Source organism: Hemitrygon akajei, chromosome 9 (assembly GCF_048418815.1).
Source record: "Hemitrygon akajei chromosome 9, sHemAka1.3, whole genome shotgun sequence".
NCBI lineage: Eukaryota > Metazoa > Chordata > Chondrichthyes > Myliobatiformes > Dasyatidae > Hemitrygon > Hemitrygon akajei.
The window spans coordinates 121,459,903-121,481,317 of NC_133132.1; the positions used below are offsets into that span (position 1 = coordinate 121,459,903).

At 40.3% G+C, this 21,415-nt stretch overlaps 1 non-coding gene across 1 annotated transcript; it reads left to right on the plus strand.

Moving 5' to 3' along the window:
• The first annotated feature begins 258 nt into the window (after positions 1–258).
• On the plus strand, positions 259–422 carry LOC140733811 (U1 spliceosomal RNA). The gene has a single exon (XR_012100370.1). It is a non-coding gene; the product is annotated as a U1 spliceosomal RNA (small nuclear RNA).
• Positions 423–21,415: the final 20,993 nt, after the last annotated feature.

Genomic DNA, 21,415 nt, shown 5'->3' on the forward strand with positions numbered 1-21,415 from the left:
TGTACTACCTCGATGTACTGATGTGATGATGGCAAGCAACTCAAAGTTTTTCACACTACATAATACGTGCAACAATAATAAAGAAATAGACCAATTAATCCATGCTAGCTCCAACTACTTCTTCCCAACAAAACATCTCCTCAAAGTGAGCACTAATTTTACATATTTCCCCACCATACATGTTATACTACAAAATTTGTTATACATTTTCTTTAGTTTTTGTATGCTAGCCAGTTTTTCTTTCATCATGCAGGTGCTATACTTACCTGGCAGGGAATTGTTGGTGATCAAGACGGCCGAGGTTCCAGGACGAGGCTATCCCATTGCACTTCGGGAGTGCTGACGCCTGCAATGTCCCCAAATGTGGGATACTCGACTGCATAATTTGTGGTAGTGGGGGACTGCGTTTGCGCTCTCCCCTTAAAAAGAAAAAAAAATCATGCAGGTGCTCTAGCACTGGTTGGCCACCCTAATTTCCTGCGGAAATATAATTGATTCGCCTTGAAGATTTGTTATTACTTCTTTACTGATTGCTTGAACAATCTTTGATCCTAATGTAGCCTGGAGAAAAATACACACACAGGACAACAAACACATTTTCAGGTCTTAAATTCCTTTATCTGTTTTAGATGTTTTATTGCAGAAAGAGGGTATCAAAACAAAAACTACAAAATACATTTTAAAAAATAGTTCCCATTATTACAATCTCAGCTTCAGACCACACCCTTGCTACATATGCAGTATGAAAATAATTAAAACAAAATTTATACGAGGGGTGATTGATATGTTCGTGGCCTAAGGTAGAAGGAGTCAATTTTAGAAAACCTAGCACATTTATTTTTCAACATAGTCCCCTCCTACATTTACACACAGTCTAGCGGTCGTGGAGCATATGGATATTGGATCTCCAGAAAGTGTCCACAGATGGGTGATTGATAAGTTCGTGGCCTAAGGTAGAAGGAGATGAGTTGTACAGCTCTCGTTACACGCAAAGGCAGGTGCACTCTTTGAGTGATTATGCAGAAAGTTTGAAGTTAATAACTCACTTCCTTCTACCCTAGGCCACAAACTTATCAATCACCCTTGCTGTGGACACTTTCTGGAGGTCCAAGATCCGTATGCTCCACAACCGCTGGACTAAGTGTGTAAATGTAGGAGGGGACTACGTTGAAAAATAAATGTGCTAGGTTTTCTAAAATTGACTCTTTCTACCCTAGGCCATGAATTTATCAATCACCCATCGAAAAACCAATACGGTAGTGGTAATTCTAAAAAAAATACGAACAGTGTTAGAATCCAGCCAACCCTGTACTGTACCTTATACACACCATTGAAACCATGAATAAACACATCTCAACTAAGAGATATACTTGCATTTGGCACACGTGTGCTTAACTTCCAAACACGTATAGGCTAGAGCTTGAAATGAGTTCTCCTCGCTCATATTACTTGAACAGAGATTAACACATTCATATTACTCTGTTACATTCATATTCAGTCATGAAACAATAAAGAAAGGCAAATAAACTTTTACAAAATATTGCAGTTGTAGTTCAATTACTAAAAAGACTAACCTAGTAGGCTGATTAAGGAACTTTGCAATCACGCTATCCAGTGCTGATTAACTTACTTGCAAAAATCTAAAGTATCCACATGTGAAACACATCAAATTACTGATATTCTAGATTTACAAACAAGTATAAATGAATTTATATGGATATTATCAAATATTATTCACCTTTCCTCACCAAACCTGGGAAAAGCATTCGAACTTCATCCTTTCTAGAACATGGCAACTCTTTCTTCTAATCCACCCATGAAAAATTACATCACCGTTTTCTCTTAAAGGCACAGGCAGCTACTTTAGCATTACCAAGGTGAATACATAAGTGCACTTTAACAATACAAAAAATGATATTCAACGGTCACCTGGTTACACTAAAAAAAATGGAGTCCCTTCCCTAAACACTGAAAATGGTTCCCTTACAATTAGGCAGTATCACTCGTATTTCAGTTTTCACTCTTTGCAACTATGTTTGTGTAATGTTCACACTTCCTTTCTGAAATAAACCCCACTTATGTGTTTTCATTCCCTGGATCTGGATACAACACTTTCTCCTTGTTTGGGAAGATGCTGATGCTAGAAGACGCCCCATATACATGATATGCCACTCTCATCCAGCTGATAGGGAGTATTGTGGATGGTGGACAGGATTTGGGCTAACAGTAAGTGATTAACTCACCCTAGAGTACCTAGCCTCAGACCTGATCTTTTAACAAAAGTATTTAGGTGACCAGTCCAGTTGATGAATTAGGACATGACACTCCCATTCCCAGTCCTCCCCAAGATAATAGTGATGGTAATACCATTGAATATTAAAGGTAAGTGACTAGGTTTTCTCTCGTTGGAAAATGCTCAGGGATTATCACCATTGTGGCACAAATGTTACTTGCCAACTCATGCTGCATCAGCTGCTTCATATTCTCAGGAGTTCTAAATGATTTTGATTAATGTACAGGTATCACTTCTGATGGAGTGAAATTGATGAAGCAGCTGAAGAGGACTGGGTTCAGGACCCTGCCCTGAGGATATACCGCCCAAAATTACCCATGGCAGTGAATAAATTATTTGCATCAGTAAGGCTTGTCTTCGTTCAGCTGTATTTTTAAACTGTTGGTTGTACAAGAAGATAAAAGAATAATTTACTCATATCACATTGAAAGAAACATAACATCTAAGATCTGCATCAGCAAGTCAAACACCTGTATATTACAAAAAGCAAAATTAAACAGAGAATGCTGAAAACATTCAGCAGATGAAGTGGCATCTGTGTGGAGAGGAACACTAAGCAGATGCGTGAGATGACTCACTTTCATCAGAATAAGGTGATGTAAGATCATCAACCCAGAACATTACCTCTTCGTTTCTCAGCTGTATGAACTGCTAACTTTAAACATTTTCCATTTCTTTTCAGCTGATTGAAAGATTGCAAAATTAATCGTGCTGTTACGTACCCGTGACACGTGACAGTGGTACCCTTGTCCCGTGACTGGGGTTGAAGCTATACTGGACTTGAGGTAAGGGTCTTGTGATGGTGGAGTGACGTCATTTTCCCGCCAGTAGAGGTCATGTGACAGGTTTTTTTTTACAGGGTATAAAAGGAGGACCCCTCCCTGTGAGGAGGGGCAGTTCGTGGCTGGATTTGCCATGTTGACTTCATGCCACTGCGTGATTTAATGTGATGACGCAGTTTAGTTGAAAGATGAAGGTATATCTAATGCCTAAAGTTTAAAAGGTCATTGCCAGCAGTTTCTTTACAATACTGCTAGTTGAGAATCAGTGGAGAGCGAAGAACGGAGTTTGGGAGTTAAAGATCGAGGAGAATCGTTTTCGACGGTGAAACAGGTTCGACCTTGTTTGATCCTTATTCGGAAGGATTTCGTTGACTATTCTCGTGTTAATCCCTGGGATGACCAGAAGGGATTGAGAATGGTGATAAAGGAAAGGTCAGTGCCTTTAAGCCGTTACGTTTCATAAAATTCTTTGTGGGAAGAGTTCGACTTTGGAAACTGAAGAAAAACAACTTGACAGAGAATTTAAATCGTCTTGAAAAGTCTCTCCTTTTAAATGGACTGAGCATTTTAAACTTTTGGCAATATCGCTTTAAAGAACTTTTTTTTCAACATCGCTTTAAGAACTGTTTAAGCTGCCGCACAGCAGCTGATTTCCGGTTACGTTAGTGCTTTGTTTATTTTTGGGGGGGTTTGTTTTCAGTGTTTAATAAACGTGTTATTTGTTATAAAAACCCTTGCCTAACTCACATATATTTATTGTTGCCTGAATCCGTAACAGTGCAAAGACCGAGGAGGTTGAATTCAATGCCGAATTATATGCAGAGAGAGGAGATAAAAATGGATTAGATAAAGGGAAAGAACAGAAAGGAAATGATTAATATTTTAATTTTATGTTTTACTTTTTACTATCTTAAGCAGCAATTAATACCTGGTGGAATTAGAGTTTTCACACACAATCGTTCGTTTTCATTGCCAGAATGCTTATATAGTGGTAATTATCATGTTATCAAAGACTACATTGACTGAAATAGACAAAGCTTAATCCTTTGCGCCAGTTTTAGTTTGTACCTGCCACACAAATGTATCAACATACGGTTCATTGAATTTTTAGGCTAAGGCAGTTAGCATGATGCCATTTTTCCCAAATGATACGGTGGAATAGCACATCTACCACAAATACAGAGAATAATTAATGTACAACGAGTTTCCTCAATTCTTAAATGAGGAAAGTGACCTGATTGTATACTGATGTTGGTTAGATCCTCAGTGTTAGTATGGATACTTTCCAACTCTTTTTCAAATTGTGCTATTGAATCTTTTATGTTCACAAGAACACGAACTTGAGGCTTTTATCTGATGCTCTGCTTCAATACATCACTGAAATGTCAACGTGGATTATGTGATCCTATCCTGAAGTTCAATCCCAAAAGAGGTTCAGGTGCCACTCATGAATGACAAGACCACATTAAGTGAGGCTTATTTTTATCCTGCTCTAAGTGTGATATACTTTCATTGCGAACATTACAAAGCATCACATTAAATTTAGCAACGTCCCTTAATTATAAATCTTCCAGCAAATTTTTACTTTTACTTTACTTAATAAAGCAGAATAGCTAGAATATGCTGTTCAACTGAAAATCAATAATGACCTGACATTTTGGATGCACAACACATTGTTTTTAATGTCTTGCATTGAAAATTGCTTTTCCAACTGAAACAATTGCAACAATTTCCATGTCATACTTTATTTTGAACTTTAAATTTTGCCAGAAATCTAAATCTTAGTTCACTTCCAAACATAATCCACTCTTCTATCCAAACACAATTCTATACCACTTACAAACATGTCATTCCAAAGGCATGTCTTCATTTTCTGTAAAAAAAATAGACCAAAGTTTCTAAACAGCAACTGATAAACCTCCCTCAGGTGACTCCCATTCCTACCTTTAATCACTCATGAAACACCTCAACAGAAACACGGAACACCAACTTTCTACTCTTGATTTCCATCCAGATCTCTCATCATTCCCCCAATGACACTGATCATAATCCTTTGACTGGCTGAAGCCCTTAATGGAAACACACTACACCCTCCACACTTCACCCCCCAGCCCAGCCTCTCACCACTCTTCTCCAGTATTGACCTTAGCCCTTTATGCTCCCCCACTTCTCCCAACCACAATCTTCCCCACTGTTCTCTGCAGTATCTTTTGATCACACCTTTCCTGACACATTCCATGTCCTACCCCAGCTCTGATCTTTACCCCAGGCTCCCTGGCAACTCTTTGTTCTTAATGTTGTACATTTGTACTTTCTTCCATCCAGGATCCCAAACCTATTCAATGTCCCTCTCCAAACCTCTTCCACCCTCCCACCCAGCCCCAATAGAATGGGCTAGAATTTCTTGGCTCTCTACATTGTAATAAAGATGTTTATAGCAAGCAACTGAATGTCAGCCATTTTGCACCTCATTCTCATGGCAAGATTAGCATAGAGTGTAATTCTAGTGAATAACAATTTTTGTTAATTATTTTCATTATATATTGGCGAGGCACTTTAAATTAGAAACCAGGACATAGTGTGGGCTTTATAACATCATCTTGCTCATTTTCATTATGATCTCTCAGATATTCAGCCAACATTTCCTTCAAAAATAGAGTGAAATATCATAGGTTACTAATAGATGCCTGATGTAATGGATCATTGGGTGTCACATCTAGGGTTTCATGCACATTCTAACTGAAAATATTCTGGACAAATCAACTATACTTAAATGAAACTTCTCTTGAAATAAGGCAGATGATTTTTGTATGGCTAGGAAGGCCAATCTACAATCCAATATTTTGTTTCTCCTTCTGTTAGTCAGATTAGCTGAACTATGAATGAAATATCCTTTCTAATGCCCTGCTTCTCAGACACTAAACTACTTTAACTATCCTGTGCTGCTAATATAATAGCAAGGAGAACTTGCCATCAGCACAGCTCATTCTTCTGACTGCTTGCATTAATGAAGGTTCTGACAATGGCATCAGCCATGGGATTTAGTCCACCTGGCTCGGATCTGATGAACATGTTCACATTATACATTCAGGCCAGTATATATAAATAACCACAGTAGCATGGGGCAAGGCAATTATTCACCTCCTTGTGAATGTAAACTTGTCAAGAAGCTCTGGAAAGGAATACAGTAGGCCTTGTCAAGGTTTGCCCGTAACAGAGGATTCTGAGATCTACTAGTTGTTCCCAGGGATTCATAGTGAGATAAACATTAACTGGAAGACTATCATCTCAGTTGAAGACACAGTTTGGTCTGACCAAAACTCGTTGATCTTCCAGAGTAAGCAGATGTCTCTTTAAAAACAAATGCTGTCAGCTGGCTGTTGATGGATTGTAAGAGAATGCAGTGAACTGCTGGTACAATGAACATAGCTAATGACATATCCCAATACATTTACTGTACATGTTATGAATAAAGTATTTTTTTTTTAAATCCACCATCCTTTGACCAAAGTTCATCATTTAGTTTGAAAAGTAACATGAAAATACAAGGTTTTATAAAACAGTCTCTTCTCAAAGTATCCTTAAATCATTGTAGAATAAATTAATCCATCACACTAAAATGTGAAAGCTGAAAAAATCTGTTTAATGCCATTTGTTCTGTTGCTGTTCCATTATCCTTCAGCAAACCAATAATCTTGGTGACAGTCCCATTTCCTACAGACTTTCACTTGATCCAGGCAATTACTTCAGAATAAATAGCATGCACTCTAAAAATAATCACTCATAAATACCTTGAAGAAGCTCTTCATTCTGTCACTCGGAAACCTGCTTTCTTTGATCTCATTAAAATCAATAGTTTGCTGCCACTTCCTGCTAGAGATTTTATATTAAATAATCCTTGTTAGAGATTTATTACTGTAATATTTTATGCTTGCTGTAATAAATATGTTAAAAAATTTGAACATTAGATTATTGTAAACAGTAGATAAAATGGAAATCTGAATGTAAAATTGCAAAAAAAAACCCCAGAATTTGTAGATTGCCACTGACCTTTCCCTCCCCACCCTTGCCCTGCCCAATTAAGAGCCAGTAGGATTTTTGGACCATTATCTTAATTAGGGTAAAGACAGTGTACAACAGACAGCCAATCCAACTTTACCTACTTTAATCTCACCATGACAGGAGGGTGTGATGGACAGTATAATTTCAGTGAATAATGGTAATGATTTTAATTTGTGTTTTGGTGAGGGTGTTGTCCAGTTAATGTTGAAGTGCAGAACTTGGCCTTAACATTATACCGTATTCTACTCAAATATGCATGTCTGTTCAGTTTGGTGCAACTGAAATTTGCAGATCATGTGTACACAAATAGAATGATCGATTAATCAGTGGTGAAAAGGAAATTCAATGGCTGTACAGTTACAAATCACAAGAGCTCAACTTTTAATTGCATTGTCATTTAATTGTTAAAATAAAATGTATTAAGAGGGGAGGCTCACATCAGCCTTCTGCAATTATTGGCCCAGACACTATAGTTTTTGATCTCAGTTGCTTGATATATCAAATTGAATCAATGCAGATCATTTTTAAATGCCGAGTGGAGCATTTAAAATGATGTACTGATTGAATTGAGTGCACATTATTAAGTGTTGTCAATAAAGAGAACATGGGCTAAAAATTGGGCAAAATCATTAAAACCCTGATCCTCCAGCTCATCCTGCCTGGGAAAGCTTCCTTACTGAATTTGCCCTTACAGATTTAATATGCAATAAGCCTATTTTATAAATTCTTAAATTGCATTCAGTAGGTGAATCCACAGTGCAAGTCAGATATGCAAGCAAGTTTACTTCACTGACTCACAATAAATCAATCCCTCTGTTGATAGATTCATAGTACATGCAATGAAATACGTCTGCTTAGAAATTCTAAGGTATTGGGATACACTGAACTAGTGTTGCATTGGGGTTCTAGTGACCATTTCACTCATGGAACATGAGAACTCTGTTGTAAACTACAGTCATTTCCAAAAATAACGTGTGTTGCACATTTTCACATTTGAAGATCAGTCTCCCAGGACCAAGGAGAGGGAGAACATGGCCTATAGACGTGAAGGGGAATCTTCGGAAGGACTGGTACCTGGATTGGGGGTGGTTATTGATTGGAACTTTGGCATCCAGTTAGTGGAAGGGAATGGCCTGGAAATTCAGAGTCTGGGTTATGGGTGTATTGCCTGGAAGTTGTGGGAGCATTGCCGGGGTTGCGAGGGTGGTTTAGGGAAGGTCTGAAAAAATGGTAATTTTCTGGAAAGCTTGGATTGGGGCAAAATTGTCTGGGAGGTTGGGATCTGAGTCTGACTAATGGAAGATCAGGAGATGAGGAGGTTATGATGTCAAGAAAACCATATGTATCTTGGAAAACCAGGAGGTTTAGGTTTCAGATGAGGAATGGGGTTTCATGGTTTAGGGGGAAATCAGAATGTTGGAGTATGAGTTTTTGCAGGGAGTTAAGTGGGGGTTTCAGCAGTGAAATCAATGGGTTTTTGGGGTTTCAGCAGTTAAATCAATGGGCTTTTGGAGTAAAAATGAAATTGGTGAAATTGAGGGCAGAAGAATGAAACATGAGTGAGGGAAAGGTGAACCAATCCTATTTGCATTACTAAAACATAGTTGTTCTAGAAGTGACCAACAATGGTTGTTCCCAGGATAGTTAACTGATCAAGCAACACTGCACAGGGAATGATATAATTCTGTGCACGACTCTCATAAAAATTGTGTCAGGGATACAACATTAACCCAACGCCAGAAGTGACAAGTTAATAGCCAGAGAGATGCAGAATGACCCAAAATTGTTTCTCTCTTTAAAGAAATCTATTTTCATTTGCTAAAAGCATCGCTTTATGATTGCAATTCTGGGCTATGGAATTAATGGAATGACAGGATAATACTTGTCCAAGTTTTCTATCCTGTTCTCTCTTGCCGATGGGTCACACAAGTAAAGTTTTTAAGATTAATAAGATTTATTTTGTCTTTGGAATGCAGAGGCTCTGATTTATGGCTTTGCAAATATCATTGAGACCCAGCCACCAAAGATGACCTCACAATGATCCCTGCTCAACATTCTGGACTGCAGTGTACGGTATTAACAATGTTCATTTAAATTATATTGTGGACCATTCAGTGGATTTTCAGTTTTATGAAGAATAGTGGACTGTATTTTCTCATGAGCCATCAAAGCTCGCAGGTCATCTGCTCCTGGATCATTCTGTTTCTTCCAGCAAGGTCATAATACCCGACTAAAAAGAAACAGATCTCAGCAAAGACAAGGGCAGGTCTGTATCACTGGGCTCTCCAAACTGTCAAAACAGTCACCTGAATTGAATGTTTTCCAGTAATGGATATTCTTCATTCAATTCCTTATTAATCACATTAAATTCTTATTTCTGCCTCTCAAGCAAATCAGAGGTAATCAAGAGAGTGAGTGTCGGTGTCTGTGCCTCAGATGACAAGGAGGAGTTATTGCTGGAGGTACTTTGGCAATAACAGTGGAATTTTAGAAGGGAAGATCTACTGAGGTGGAAAACAGGGATGGACAATCCCAAGTTGACTTTGTCCATGAGAAAAATGTTTTTGTGTTCCATTGTAAACTAATCAGAAATTTAAAATATAAGAAAATCTATCGGAATTTCAAGATTCAAGTACATTTATTATCAAAGAATGTGTAAATTATTTAACTTTGTTATTTGTTTGCTCACAGGTAGCCACAAAGCAAGAAACCCGAAGGAACCCAATTAAAGAAAAAAGAAGAATAAAAATAAAAATGTTAAAAACCAACGTTCAGTGCGCAAGAGAAAGAAAAATAACACAAATCATGCAGACAATTGAACTGAACAACAAACATTCTGGACCTAATTTGAGTCCTCAGATCTGAGTCCTGGAGAAGCATGGAGTAGGCCCAAAGCCTTGCTTATCAGTTCATCATATTAGAGGGCATAGAGCACAGCAGCCAGGGCAGTCTACATAGATTCAGCTCCATGGAAAGAGGAGTGACAAGCAAAATCAGCTCTCGCCCCAGATCCCAACACCCTGTCCTTTCAGTGAATCTGGGCCAGCGTTTTAATTGTCTGAACGATGGAACAGCAAAAGGCTCTGGCACACTGGAGAGAGGAATGAACATTGCAGAAAGTGAGCTAAATTGGCTCTCACCTCCAATCTGGGCTGGTGTTTAAATTGTCTAAACAGTGAATTGTACCTCATACTAGGACACATCTGCAGCGAAAGACCCCTGCCCTAGACCATGTGGCCCAACGACTCGCTGTAGGCCCAAATTTTTCCAGCTACCCAAAAGCCACTCTCAAGCTCTTCAAATCAGCTCAGCACCAGAGTGATCCAACCTCGCATCCGGGCCAGTTGTATGGGCATCGGAACTCCATCTGCAATGACTATGGATCATTTCGGCTCATCCTCCAAATTCACCTCGCTATCACTTGCCCCTTCATTGTTTGCGGCAATAATTTAACACAAATTACCTCAGAAAAGGTATTTTTAGTGATGATTTTAGTCAGATTTCTTAACTTTCTAAATACCAGAGAGTTGTCTCATGCATTTGGTAGTGCCATCTTAACAGGAATTTATCACCTTGTCTGAAGTTCAGTCCTGAATGAAACTGTTTTTCCCAGTTAAACATATTGATGATCAATATTTTTTCACTCCTGTCCAACCCTAACCTGTACACTGCTGAAGCACATACCAATTTTTTCCTTTTAATTCAACATTGTCCATTTCACATCCCCCACTTCAATGGTTCACCCTCCTGACCAACTCCAGACTAAGTCGTGATCAACAACACCTACTACTCTTCCTAATTCACTTTATTTTCAGATTTATAACACCGCAATTTAAAAAGGCACCTTTAAATACCGCCTTTGTCTTCCCCTCCCAATCTCCAGTAATTTAGTAATCCTTTAAGCATTTTTCTATGCACTCTAACTTTAGCCTCTTACACTTCACTCGCTTGCATGCCCATTATTGACTATGATTCCACATTTTGGAATTTCACAGAATTATTCCTGAATCCCTCCAGCTGTCATTAAGGCAGCTAAGGTTTTTGACACAACTTTTAGTTGTCCCTCTTAGTACCTTCATCTAAGTGTGGGCTTCTCTGATTTCATTCTTCTGTAAGGTAGCTTGGTCTTATTACAACTTTAAAAGCACTCTACATATCAAAGTTGTTTCTGCTTGTGACAGGAGACAATTTTATCCCGTAGGGAACAAGCAATGTCACATCTAATTCATGACGCAAGTTCCTCACAGCTGATTAGGCTCAGACTTAACCGAGTTGATGAGTTGAGAAAATAACCACACGTACTGCCACAAAATAAGGTGGAATACAAACAATACACACCCCAACTGCTGCAAGGATGACAGCAAACTTGTGCAAACAGGACGAGACCTGCCTGAAGTGTGCTTTGGTCATTGGCATTCTGAACAACTGTAAAGCTTTTCAAATTACAATTCAAGTTCTTCCAAATCACACAACGTCACAGAGAAAAGTCCTTGGTAGAAGCATCAGGAAAAAAAAAATTAATCTCATACTAAAATTATTTCTGTTTTGATATTACTTGCCTCACATATGGTACAGTCAGTTTCTTTTCAGAACAAGTTTGCATTTCCAAATGCATTCTACGGCATCTATGAAAAATTAGTTGTCAGAGACATTTAAAAACTAATGCACTCAGTGACAACTTTCACAGCCAGAAGTGGTCTGCCCCAGTTTTGCCATCTGTCAAAGACTTTCAGGAACCTTTCTGAGCTGGGACTTTCACACCATGGGACTGAAGCCAAGTCACTACTTTGATCACACTGCCGGACTCCAAATTGCCTTGAGTCAGTGCGACAAGCTCTCCATTATCAGCCAAGGACACTTCCAGGTGGGGCACAATCTGATAGGGTTGCTAGCACTCCTATATGCTCGGGACCTTCCTATATCTGATATAAAAGTTGCCTGAATTCAGGGACATTGATACAGGATGCTAGTTTTCCTGAACAAGCAATATAGACTGTGAAGATGGCAGAAAATACTTACAGAAAGTTACCTGTGACATAATCATCTAGTCAACCTTGAAGACCTGCATCGACTGCTGACTGGGATGGAAACTATGGAGGCTATGGCTGAAAACTTCACTCCCCTGCACTCCCAGATGTTTGCCTCTCCCCAGGACCTGTCCTATGCCAGAGCTCGGTCTTTGGGACTGTTGATATTGGTCCGGGGTCTATGGGACCCAGCTATCCTATATCATAGAAATATAGAAAACCTGCAGCACAATACAGGCCCTTCAGCCCACAAAGCTGTGCCGAACATGTCCTTACCTTAGAACTACCTAGGCTTACCCATGGCCCTCTATTTTTCTAAGCTCCATGTATCCATCCAGGAATCTCTTAAAAGACCCTATCGTTTCCACCTCCACCACCACCACCACCGCCACGAGCAGCCCATCCCACGCACTCACCACTCTCTGTGTAAAAAACTTACCCCTGACATCTCCTCTGTACCTGCTTCCAAGCACCTTAAAACTGTGCCCTCTCGTGCTAGTCATTCCCCTGGGAAAAAAGCCTCTGACTATCCACACAATCAATGCCTCTCATCCTCCATCGCTCCAAGGAGAAAAGGCTGAGTTCCCGCAAATTATTCTCATAAAGCAAGCTCCCCAATCCAGGAAACATCCTTCTAAATCTCCTCTGCACCTTTTCTATGGTTTCCATGTCCTTCCTGTAGTGAGGTGACCAGATTTGAGCACAGTACACCAAGTGGGGTCTGACCAGGGTCCGACATAGCTGCAACATTACCTCTCGGCTCTTAAACTCAATCCCACGATAGATGAAGGCCAATGCACCATATGCTTTCTTAACCACAGAGTCAACCTGCGTAGCAGCTTTGAGTGTCCTATGGACTCAGACCCCAAGATCCCTCTGATCCTCCACACTGCCAAGAATCTTACCATTAATGCTATATTCTGCCATCATATTTGACCTACCAAAGTGAACCACCTCACACTTATCTGGGTTGAACTCCATCTGCCACTTCTCAGCCCAGTTTTGCATCCTATCAATGTCCCGCTGTAACCTCTAACAGACCTCCACACTATCCACAGCACCTCCCAACTTTTGTGTCATCAGCAAATTTACTAACCCATCCCTCCACTTCCTCATCCAGGTCATTTATAAAAATCACAAAGTGTAGGGGTCCCAGAACAGAACCCTGAGGCACACCACTGGTCACCGGCCTCCATGCAGAATATGACACGTCTACAACCACACTTTGCCTTCTGTGGGCAAGCCAGTTCTGGATCCACAAAGCAATGTCCCCTTGGATCCCATGCCTCCTTACTTTCTTAATAAACCTTGCATGGGGTATCCTATCAAATGCCTTGCTAAAATCCATAAACACTACATCTATTGCTCTACCTTCATCAATGTGTTTAGTCATATCCTCAAAAACTTCAATCAGGCTCGTAAGGCACGGCCTCCATTTGACAAAGCCATGCTGACTACTCCTAATCATATTATGCCTCTCCAAAAGTTCATAAATCCTGCCCCTCAGAATCGTCTCCATCGACTTACCAACCACTGAAGTAAGACTCACTGGTCTATAATTTCCTGGGCTATCTCTACTCCCTTTCTTGAATAAGGGAACAACATCTGCAACCCTCCAATCCTCCAGAAGTTCTCCCATCCTCATTGATGATGCAAAGATCATCGCCAGAGGCTCAGCAATCTCCTCCCTCGCTTCTCACAGTAGCCTGGGGTATATCCCGTCGACTTATCCAACCTGATGCTTTCCAAAAGCTCCAGCACATCCTCTTCCTTAATATCTACATGCTCAAGTTTTTCAGTCTGCTGCAAAGTCATCCTTACAATGTCAAGCCTGGACATCCAGGGACTTTATGTTGTTAGTCATTATGCATTCAGCACTGCAGCATGACAGTAATCCCATCAGACCCTTCCCCTCTCCCCCCTCAGACTTCTCTATACCCCTGCAAGTTATTCGCTCACATACAGTAAGTGTAATTTTATAGTTGTCTTTTAGAGAGCTGATTGAGGCAGAATGGTCTGTAAAATTTGTGAATTGACACATCACCTCCAGCTCTCTCTTGCAGGTTTTCTCATATTAGAGACACACACCTTCACTTAAACTTAAGGGATTCCAAATAAGGCCAACACTGGGACGCATGATTTTTGACACGGCAGAAATAAATCCATGAAATAAATTAAAACTGCAAATTCTAGAAATCTAATAAAACCAGAAAATGTTGAAATACTCGATAGCTGCACCTGTGGGAAGAGAAACAGAGTGAAGGTCTCAAGTCAGAGACTGTTTGTCACAATGGACAAGAACAGAGAAAGGGGTCCAGATTCCTGACTTGCCCTCTGAGAGGACAGCATCATTTAAAAACACAAGTAGCTTCTTTGTATTCTTTATGTACAGCCACAGTTGGCCTTTAGGGTTATCTTCAAATATAATTACACATTCATTAAGGCTGTGATATTATAGTTTCTTTCACTTAGTTCCACTTTCGCATATTTAATATTGTGACATGAGACAGTTTGGCCTAATGTGCCTATGGAGAGACTTGCATCCACTATCTGTTTCTTATTGCTGGTGTTACGTACCCCGTAACTGGGTGTCTGAGCAGCAGAGAAAGGAGAATCCGTTGGAGTCTGGTGGTACTATATATCAAAAGTGTTTATTAGTAAAATAAGCAAAACAATACCAATAATGCAAATATACATATAACACAAGTTAGCAGTAATAAACCTAAAAGTGTAGGAATAATAATAAGCAATAATAACCAAGTACTATCGATGTCTAGGGGTAAATGAATTGTCATAGAAAAGTATAAAGTTCAGTTCAGTTCATGAGTGCTGAGGTAGTTATGCTTGTTGTGTTGTGATCGTTGGAGAGAGAGAGAGAGAGAGAGAGAGAGAGAGAGAGAGAGAGAGAGAGAGAGAGCGAGCGAGATGTAACAGCAACTGTTGCGGCAGGCAAACCTTTTTTTGTTTTCTTAATCCGTCGTGTCGTTGTGGTCATTCAGTTATGACCCCTCTGGTCTTCAGCCAGACTGTTCTTCTGTGGTGGACTCGTCACTCTGGCATGAGTGAACACACACACAAGTCCCCACTGGCCCTGCTGTAACACCGTGAGCTTTACTGACCAATCTCCTGGTTCAGTCTCCGAAGCCCCTACCTTTCTGTGGGTTCCAACCCTCAATCAGTGTCCACTGGCATGTCTCCTGGTGTGTCTGAAGGGTGTCTCTCCAGACCTGTCTTTTTATCCCCACTAACGGGGTCTCAGCTATCCATCAATTCTGAATGACTGTGTCCATCAAATCATGCCACTCCTACAGTCCACTGAGGAATGTTAACGAGCAAACTATTGTCCTTGCAATGAAACAGTAAATAATTCAAAAGGAGTCACAATACAGTTAATCAGCAATTTCCCCCTCTTTCTTATCTGTCGCAGATGCTCTTGCCTGTTTTTCGTCTCTTTCTCATGGTCAGCATAACAACAGTAATAGTTAGTGGTTCTCGGGGGGAGATGGTTAACTCTGTACCCCATTGTCCATCAGGTCTGTTCATCACTCATAACACTGGAATGCAATGTTAGCAATCCTACTATCCAGCCCAACACAATCCATTTTCACATTGTCTCCATCTCTGCCACATCAGCTCTCAGGATGAGGCTTTCCATTTAAGAGCACAGGAAATGTTAAACATGAGAAATTCTGCAGATGCTGAAAATCCAAAGCAACATATCATCAGGTAGGGTAGCATTTATGGAAATGAACAAACAGTCGATGTTTTGTGCCAAGACCCTTCTTCAGGACTGGGAAGGAATGTGGAAGATTCCAGAACGAAAAGGTGGGGGAAGGGAATAGAGGACAGCTAGAAGGTGAAAGGTGAAGCCAGATGGGTAGGAAATGTAAAGGTCCGGAGAGAAGGGGTTCTGATTGGAGACAGTGAAGCAGGTGGGTCCCAAGGGGGAGGTGATAGGCTGGTGAGAAGAGATTAGAGTAAGAAGAAGAGGGGAGGGGAGGGTTAGTCATTCCATTAGGTTGGAGACTACTCAGTCAGAATATAAAGTGCTCCTCTTCCACCCTGAGAGTGGCCTCATTGTGGCACAAGAGGAGGCCAGAGACTGACATGTTGCAACAAGAATTGGAATTCGAATTGAAATGGTAAGTTCCACTTTTTGTGGATGGAGTGGAGGTGCTTGACGAAACGGTCCCCCAATTTACAACGGGTCTCACCAATGTAGAGGAGGCTACATCGGGAGCACTGGACATAATAGATACACATTTGAAGTGTTACCTCATCTGGAAAGACTGCTTGGAGCCTTGAATGAAATTGAGGGAGGAGGTGAATGGGCAGGTGTAGCACTTCGGCCATTATATTTTTTGAAGAAACATTGTTTCCCTTCTGCTGTGATTGATGGAGACCTCTCCTGAATTTCCCGTTTCTCAGACTTTCTCACCGCACTTTCTCCAAACAGAACATAGATAGAATTCCCCTCATCCTCACCTTTCACCCTCCTAGCCTCCACATCCAGCACATCATCCTTTCTCGTTTCCGCCAGCTGCAATACTGTAAGTTCCTATGATTCACCACATCCTCCACTCCCCACACAGGGACCACTCCCTCTGTAACTCCATGTTCAACAAATCCCTTCCCACCTCTCCTCCCTAATCCTGGCATTTACCCCTGTAACCATTGTCCCTACACAGCCTCACTCACCCAGAAACCTCTCCGTGCACAGCTTCTTCCATCTTGTCTGCTGTACTTGGTGCTCTTGGTGTGGCTTGCTCCACATTGGTAAGACCAAGTGTAGACTAGGTGACTGATTTTCAAAACCTGCACTCTGTCCATCCTAAGTTCCCAGTTGCATGCCATTCAAATCATGTTCCCATTCTCACACCAAACTGTCTTCTCTTGGCCTTCCCTACTACCAAAGTGAGACTAACACAATCTAGAAGAACATTTACATTTTGCCTGGATAGTTGTAGACTTTCAATTTTCAAATTTCAGATAACTGTTACCTCCTGTGTTCTCCCCACTCCACCCACCTCTCTCTCTCTCACTCACTCTCTCTCTCTCTCTCCCTCCCTCCCTCCATGGGATTCACCTTAATTCCTCCTATTTTATTTGCATTTCCCATACAACCCCCCCCCCACTGCCCCACAGCCTACTTTCACTCATTTTGTCCCCTTCCCCCTACTGCTTCCATTCACTACCATGCATACATTTCACCCACAGTATCCCCTCCCACAAATGTTTCCACCTACCTTCATCTTTCCCTAAGTGGTTTCATTATCACCCTTCCTACTTATCTGGTTCCACCTTTTCTGTCCCTGCTTATCACCCTCCCAGCTGGACAAGGATCTAGTGCTTTCCAGGTGTATATGATGAATAAACTCTTCTCAGGCTTCCCGCTGGGAATAGATATAGATTATAACCAGCATTTCAATGACAAATTCTGCCATCTTCTTCAGGGATGATGCCTCAAGAAGAAGATGGCAGAGTCTGTCATCAAAATGTCGGTTGTAATTAATACCTGTATCCGGCTAAAAGCCCAAGAAGAGTTTATTTGTTTCCTCCTAGCTGTCTCCACCTTTAGCCTTCCATCTTGCATCTGGATCCATTGGCCCTTTTCTTCCCTTGTCCACTTCCAGCTGTCACCATAATCATTCCTCCTTAGTTCATCTGTCACGTATGGGTCTCTATCTCAAGTCCCCACTGCTGCCTCTTTTCTCTTTGTACTTTATCTTCCCCTTTCACTCTCAGTCCAGGTGCAGGATATGAACTGGAAATATTGATAATTCCTTTCGTCCCACAGATGCTGATCGACCCTCATAGTGTCTCCAGCGGATTGCTTTCAACAGCTGTAGTCTCGTGTCTGCAAAGCACAATGCGTATGAGAGTGGGTTTCTCTTCATTTGTTGACTATACGTTGATAATCACACATTGCATTGGTTTTCTTGAGATCGGATATGTTGGATGCTCTGCTTGTGCTGGATTTGATCTTGTACGATCCTCATCCTAACAATCCAGTTATTCATGTACAGCCTTAGCAATCTGGATGTGAACGCATCAGTAACAATGTATGAAGCAGAATTTAATAAATCTGCTGATTTATACAACTGCCCAGAAAGCAATCATTGAGGCTATCAGACTTGATTTGGTCTGGCCTATGTATTATTGCAGTATCCCAGTATGTATTTAAAGCTACATTTCCTCAGGGCAACCAGATAAAGGCAATAAATATTCCATTGGCAATGAAACCCATCATTGAAAAGAAATAAAAAAATATTAGAAATCACCAAAGCCAAAAATTCAGAATTAATGGTGCTTTATCACTTAATGATAACATCTTCAAAATGTAGTTGATAGGCTTCCTAATTTGTTAACATAAACAATGTGACTTCAGACACTATGAAAGGAGACAACTGTCGGTTGCCTGTTTTATGTGGTAAGCCCTTCTTAATAAGGTTGGGATTCGAGGAACCTGATTGGAACTTCACATTTAATCTTCCATGCTTGTTCCATGCGAAGGAGGTGATGAGGCCCAGTTTAGAATTATTTTCTTAGGGGCAAGGTTGCTCGGCTGAAACTCGAAGCAACAACCAGAACTGATGCTCATTGTGCCGCCGACAACTACAGTATGTTTGTTACTCTCCCTCCTCCCAGTAAGAGAATCCATTTACATATCTTTACACCTTGTCAGCATGATACTAACGAGACGGGTGCCTCAAAATTGCTGCTATCTCTTTGCTGCAAATGCAGCTGATTGGGTGATCATCAGTCATTCACCAAAAAGTCAACCTGACCTCAACTTGTTTTTCCCATTGTCATTTTAATCAATGCTATTTTTTTCCTAATATATATTATAATATATTCAGGTTACTTTTCAAATATTCACTGTTAGAACACTGCAAGATTAGATGCCCAACTGAGAGCTGTGATTCATGCCTTAAAAATGCACTCTCTTCTGGATTTAATTAAAGCAGTTCTGTATCTGTGTCATTCTGTATCATTGCTCATATGTACATCCAACAGGTTGTACACCTTTTGAGAGCTTGACTTTCCCAACTGACGTACTTCTCTACCAACTGTGCACTAGATGCAGCTGACCACAGCAAGTAGTAATTGTACACGTCAATATGATGATGCAAGGTATTTAGATTGCAGAGATGTCACTCTGAATCTGCTCTTCGTTCAAGCATTTGACACGTTTTTCAAAGAAGGGGCTCTTTATTATGTACTCATGCTGCAAGGCACAAAATGGTTGTTAGCAAACATCAATCAGTAACTGGTTCACACCTCCAGAATCAACATTTTTTTACATTGTTAAATTCAAATAGCGTGGTTACTTTAAATCCTGATATTCAAGATGACATATGTTTATTATATTGACATGATTTGAAGATGCTGTTGTATCACTACAGCTGTGCTGCTTCAGTGCAGTGTCTGAATCCTGCAGTAGAGTATACACTGTAGTATGTGACATTTCATATGAATAGAACTTTGAAAAAATATATAATTTTATCTCATTTTATGTGTCAACATGCAAATTGCCATGCAGCCAAAAACAGTCTAATTATATACTTAAGGATGAAATAATGTAGGGAGGAGGAATTTATTTCAGCCCTCTCCACCATTGAGTACATTTACAAGGAGCACTGCTGCAGGAGAGCAGTATCCATTATCGTGGACCCCCACCATTCCGGTCATGGTCTTTACTTGCTTCTGACATCAGGAAGGAGGTACAGGAGCCTTAGATCCCTCACTACCAGGTTCAGGAACAGTTATTACCCCTCTTGAGCCAGAGGGGCAACTTTACTCACCCCAACACTGAACTGATCCCACAATTACGGACTCAATTTAAGAACTCTTCATCTCACGTTCTCGATATTTATTGCTTATTTATTACTATTATTTTTGCTTTTTGTGTTTGTATAGTTTGTTGTCTTTTGCACAGTGGTTGCTTGTCCATCTCTGTCATGTGCGGTTTCTCCTTGATTCTATTGCGTTTCTTTGTATTTGCTGTGAATGCCCACAAGAAAATGAATCACAGAGTAGTATGTGATGACCTAAATGTACTTCGATAATAAAATTTACTTTGACGTTTGAACTTTAGCCATAACAACACCCATGTACAATACTTTTTTATTTATAGTCAATAACATTTCATTCTGAATCTTTTTATAGAAAAACACAAATTGACATAAAGTTGTCTTAACACTGACTTTGTCATAATTTCACACCATCTTCAACTTTCAGCTAATTCTGTTTGATTGTTAAATCTTTTAAAAATTTTTATTCCTTTTTTGAGTGAATGAATGTATACTTTAAAAAGACAAAGCTAATACTTGGATATATAGCAGCAAAACTAATTCAAAATGAGAACAATTTACATTTGCCTACGACCATTCTTGCGTGATGTGCCCACAGCTCCAATGGTGCTCCAAAAGTTAAACACTTTATTCAATCCTTTATTAGCAATTAGCAATCATACAATTAAGCTTTATTGAGCATTATCTCAGCAGTCATCAAACGACACAACCTCCACCATCTTAAAATACAAACTGCCACAAAATAAGCAAAAGTACGTAATTTATTCCCTTTGCTTTTACCATGTCTCCATTCATGAGACTAGTTACCATAATAAACATAATAAATCCCACAACACAGAATACAAAGCAGATAGAGAACAGATACATGGCTCCCTAATTATTATACCACAATAATTACAACTATATGCTATCAAGGCACGTGCGTCATGAAATCTTAGCATTTAACAAGTGTTCTGTTTTGCTAAGCAGTCTGTCCTGGATTGTGCTCTTCTGCTGCTAACCCAGGTTGTCCCTTTGACTGTGTTCAAGAAAATCTGTCTTGAATCACTGCTGCCAAAGCTCATCCAAGTCCAAAACTGAAGTCCCCTTAACTGTCAGCTCTGGCCAAGCATAATCTCTTCCACCACCATGATCTCCTTTCAGTTATCCATTAATAGTCCAACACAGCATTATTCTGATTGCATCTCTTGCAATGGCTCCAATGCCTTAGGCAAATTCATCCCTAATAATCGGGTTGGTCGTGGCTAGAATCAGCACTGTCTCAGAAAGGACCTGGACCCACTGCGATTTGCCTATCACAGTAGATCTACAGCAGATGCGATCTCAAAGGCTTGCCATGCAGCTTTCGACCACCTGAACAATGCAAATATCTATGTCAGGATGCTGTTTATTGACTATAGCTCAGCATTTTACACCACCATTCCTACAGTCCTGATT